General features: G+C 38.8%; 1 protein-coding gene and 1 pseudogene across 2 annotated transcripts in view; both read left to right on the top strand.

Moving 5' to 3' along the window:
* LOC105517731 overlaps positions 1–5,025 on the top strand; it is a 731,019-nt pseudogene that overhangs the window by 588,917 nt on the left and 137,077 nt on the right. The window lies entirely within an intron of this gene.
* Positions 238–5,025, top strand: part of LOC105517695 (olfactory receptor 13A1) — a 20,412-nt gene continuing 15,624 nt past the window's right edge. The window contains exon 1 of the mRNA XM_011950315.1: positions 238–312. The gene's annotated coding sequence lies outside the window, so the exon portion shown is untranslated. The remainder of the gene's footprint in view (positions 313–5,025) is intronic.

Below are 5,025 nucleotides of genomic sequence, written 5' to 3'. Positions count from 1 at the left end.
GGAGATCCACTGCTCTCTTCAAAGCTGTCAGACAGAGTCGTTCACGTCTGCAGAGGCCTGTGCTGCTTCTCCTGTTGTTTTTTTAGCTGTGCCCTGTCCCCAGAGGTGGAGTCTACAGAGACAGGCAGGTTTCCTTGAGCTGCTGTAAGGTCCACCCAGTTCGAGCTTCCCAGCGGCTTTGTTTACCTACGTAAGCCTCAGCAATGGCGAGCGCCCCTCCCCCAGCCTCGCTGCTGCCTTGTGGTTAGATCTCCCCAGACTTCTGTGTTAGCAATGGGGGAGGCTCCGTGGGCGTGGGACCCTCCCGGCCAGGTGAGGGATATATTCTCCTGGTGTGCCCGTTTGCTTAATGTGCGTTATTGGGGTGGGAGTTACCCGATTTTCCAGGTGTTGTGTGTCTCATTTCCCCTGGCTAGGAAAAGGGATTCCCTTCCCCCTTGCACTTCCCAGGTGAGGCGATGCCTTGCCCTGCTTCAGCTCTCCCTGGTCAGGCTGCAGCAGCTGACCAGCAGCGATTGGCACTCCCTAGTGAGATGACTCCAGTACCTCTGTTGAAAATGCAGAAATCACCGGTCTTCTGTGTCGCTCACACTGGGAGTTGGAGACTGGAGCTGTTCCTATTCGGCCATCTTGCTCCGTCCTCAGATTCAACGCTATTCTTACCAAACTACCAATGTCGTGTTTTTATAGAATTGGAAAAAACTATTCTAAAATTCATGTGGAACAACAACTACAAACAGCCCAAAAAGCAATCCTAAGCAAAAAGAACAAAGCCAGAGGCATCAAATTACCTGGCTTCAAACTATACTAATATGGCTACAGTAACCAAAGTAGCATGGTGCTGGTACAAAAACAGACAGCTAGACCAGTTGAACAGAATAGAGAGCTGAGAAGTAAATCTGCACACCTACAGCCATCTAATCTTTGACAAAGTTACCAAAAGTAAGCAAAGGGGAAAGGACTCCCTATTGAATGAGTGGTCCTGGGATAGCTGGCTAGCCATACGCAGAAAAATAAAACAAGACACCTATCTTTTGCCACATACCAAAATTAACTCAAGATGGATTAAAGATTTAAATATAAGACCTTGAAGTAAAAGAATCCTAGAATAAAACCTCAGAAACCACCATTCCAGACACAGGCCTTGGGAAAGAATTTATGATTAAGTCCTCAAAAGCAATTACAACAAAAACAGAAATTGACAAGCGAGACCTAATTAAACTGAACAACTTCTGTACAAGAAAAGACACTATCAACAGATTAAATAGACAGCCTACAGAATGAGTTAAAATATTCACAAATTATGCACCAGACAAAGGACTACTATCCAGAATCTATAAGGAACTTAAACAGCTAGACAAGGAAAAAACAAATCATCCTATTGAAAAATGGGGAAAAGATATGAACAGACACATCTCAAAAGAAGACATACAAGTGGCCAACAAACATATGATAAAAGGATCATCATTACTAATCATCAGAGAAATGCAAGTCAAAAAGCCAGTGAGGCCAGCCATAGTGGCTAACGCCTGCAATCCCAGCACTTTGGGAAGCCAAGGCAGGTGGATCACCTGAGGTCAGGAGTTAGAGACCAGCCTCACCAACATGGCCAAACCCTGTCTCTACTAAAAATACCAAAATTAACTGGGTGTGTTGGCAGGTGCCTGTAATCCCAGCTACTCAGGAGGCTGAGGTAGGAGAATCACTTGAACTCAGGAGGTGGAGGTTGCAGTGAGCCAACATTGTGCCACAGCCTGGGTGACAGAGCGAGACTGTCTAAAAAGAAAAAGGAAACCCCAAATGGACTACCATCTCCCACATCAGAATGGCTATTATTAAAAAGTCAGAAAGCAATAGATGTTGGTGGGGCTGAGGAGAAAAGGGAGTGCTTATGCATGACGGTGGAAATGTCAATTAGTTCAACCTCTGTAGAAAGGAGTTCGGAGACTTCTCAAATAACTTAAAACAGAACTGTCATTTGGCCCAGCAACCCCATTACTGGGTATATGTCCAAAACAAAACAATTTATTCTACCAAAAAGACACATGCACTGACATGTTCATTGCAGTACTATTCACAACAGCAAAGTCATGGAATCGACCTAGGTGCCCATCAACAGTGAATTGACTAAAGAAAATGTGGTACATATACACCATGGAATTCTATGCAGTCATAAAAATGTAGAAAATCATGTCATTTGCAGCAACATGGATTTGGCTAGAGGCCATTATCCTAGGCAAATTAATACAGGAACAGAAAAATCAAATACCACATATTCTCACTCATAAGTGGGAGACAAACACCGGGTACTCATGTACATGAAGATGGCAACAATAGACACTGGAGACTATTGGAGTGGTGATGGAGGGAAAGAAGAAAGTGTTGAAAAACTGTTGAGTACTATTCTCAGTATCTGGATAACGGGATCATTCATACCCCAAACCTCAGCATCACGCAATATACTCAGGTAACAAACTTGCGTAAGTGCCCTCTGAATCTAAAATAAAAGTTGAAAAAGTAAAAACAAAACAGTAAACAACAACAAAACAGCATAACTCTCAATAAATAAATTAATGAAAACACAAATAAATATCTTTGCCAGAACTTTTTGTTTTTACATGTGGCTTTGAGTTAGTATCTAGGGTCACTTTGCTTTTAAGTTGTTTGCTATCAACTGCATCCTCTCTAATATTTCTTTTTTTTAAATAGTAAACATCTCAGTTTTTGTGAGGAGATATTACATTGTGGTTTTGATTTACATTTCTCTAATGATTTCCTTTCCAGTTTGGATGTTGAGCATTTTTTCTTATGTTTGTTGCCCATTCATATATAATTTTAAAAGAAATGTCTATTCAAATCCTTTTGCCATTTTAAAATTATATTATTTTTAAATATTGTGTTGTAGAAGTTATTTATATATTCTGGATATTAACCCTTTATCAGATATATACTTTACTAATATTTTCTTCTATCCACAATTTTTTTTTAAATCATTGTTATGTCCTTTAACACATAAAAGTTAAAAAGTTTGATGTAGTCCCACTTGCCTATTTTTTCTTTTGTTGTCTGTACTTTTGGTGTCATATTAAAAAATAATTGCCAAATCCAATGTTATGAAGATTTTCCCCTATGCTTTATTTTAAGAGTTTTATAGTTTTAGGTCTTCCACTTAAATCTGGAATCCATTTTGAGTTAATTCTTGTATATGGTGTAAGACAAGGGTTCAGCTTCATTCTTTTGTATGTGGATATCTGGGTTCAGCTTCATTCTTTTGTATGTGGATATCCAAGTTTCCCAACACTATTTGTTGAAGATAATGTTCTTCCCTCATTGAGTGGATCTGGAATGCTGTAAACATTATTTGACCTTATATGTGGAGTTTTCTTTTAATGGGTTCTTTATTCTATTCCATTGGTCTATATGTCTTTCTTTATGCCAGTGTCATGCTGTTTTAATTACTGTAGCTTTGTAACATGTTTTGAAATCAGGGAGTGTGAGATCTTCAACTCAGTTATTTTTCAAGATTGTCTATTCAGAATGTATATCAATATTTAGATAAATTTTTCTATTTCTTCAAAAAATGCAGTTTAGATTTTGATAGGGATTATGTATAATTTGTAGACTGCTTTGGGTTCTAGTGACTTTTCAAATTAATATATATAGTTGTATACATCTGGGGAATACATCTGATATTTTGGACATCTTTTATTTGTTTTATTTATTTTATTTATTATACTTTAAATTCTAGGGTACATGTGCACAACATGCAGGTTTGTTACATATGTATACACGAGCCATGTAGGTGTGCTGCACCTATTAACTCATCATTCACATTAGGTATATCTCCTAATGCTGTCCCTCCTCCCTCCCCCTCCCCAAAATAGGACCCAGTGTGTGATGTTCCCCTTCCTGTGTCCAAGTGATCTCATTGTTCAATTCCCATTTATGAGTGAGAGCATGCAGTGTTTGGTTTTCTGTTCTTGCAATAGTTTGCTGAGAATGATGGTTTCCAGCTGCATCCATGTCCCTACAAAGGACATGAACTCATCCTTTTTTATGGCTGCATAGTATTCCATGGTGTATATGTGCCACATTTTCTTAATCCAGTCTGTTAGTGATGGACATTTGGATTGATTCCAAGTCTTTGCTATTGTGAATGGTGCCGCAATAAACATACGTGTGCATGTGTCTTTATAGCAGCATGATTTATAATCCTTTGGGTATATCCCCAGTAATGGGATGACTGGATCGAACGGTATTTCTAGTTCTAGATCCTTGAGAAATTGCCACACTGTTTTCCACAATGGTTGAACTAGTTTACAGTCCCACCAACAGCGTAAAAGTGTTCCTATTTCTCCACATCATCTCCATCACCTGTTGTTTCCTGATTTTTTAATGATTACCATTCTTACTGGTGTGAGATGGTATCTCATTGTTGTTTTGATTTGCATTTCTCTGTTGGCAAGTGATGATGAGCATTTTTTCATGTGTCTGTTGGCTGCATAAATGTCTTCTTTTCCACAATGGTTGAACTAGTTTACAGTCCCACCAACAGTGTAAAAGTGTTCCTATTTCTCCACATCATCTCCATCACCTGTTGTTTCCTGATTTTTTAATGATTACCATTCTTACTGGTGTGAGATGGTATCTCATTGTTGTTTTGATTTGCATTTCTCTGTTGGCAAGTGATGATGAGCATTTTTTCATGTGTCTGTTGGCTGCATAAATGTCTTCTTTTGAGAAGTGTCTGTCCATATCCTTTGTCCACTTTTTGATGAGGTTGTTTGTTTTTTTCTTGTGAATTTGATCGAGTTCTTTATAGGTTCTGGATATTAGCCCTTTGTCGGATGAATAGATAGCAAAAATTTTCTCCCATTCTGTAGGTTGCCTGTTCACTCTGATGGTAGTTTATTTTGCTATGCAGAAGCTTTTTAGTTCAATTAGATCCCATTTGTCAATTTTGGCTCTTGTTGCCGTTGCTTTTGTTGTTTTAGACATGAAGTCCTTGCCCATGCCTATGTCCTG

The sequence above is a fragment of the Colobus angolensis genome, unplaced genomic scaffold, assembly GCF_000951035.1.
Source record: "Colobus angolensis palliatus isolate OR3802 unplaced genomic scaffold, Cang.pa_1.0 Scaffold306, whole genome shotgun sequence".
Classification (NCBI taxonomy): domain Eukaryota; kingdom Metazoa; phylum Chordata; class Mammalia; order Primates; family Cercopithecidae; genus Colobus; species Colobus angolensis.
The sequence above is the reverse complement of the archived record's forward strand: the minus strand, read 5'-3'. Positions and strand labels throughout refer to the sequence as shown.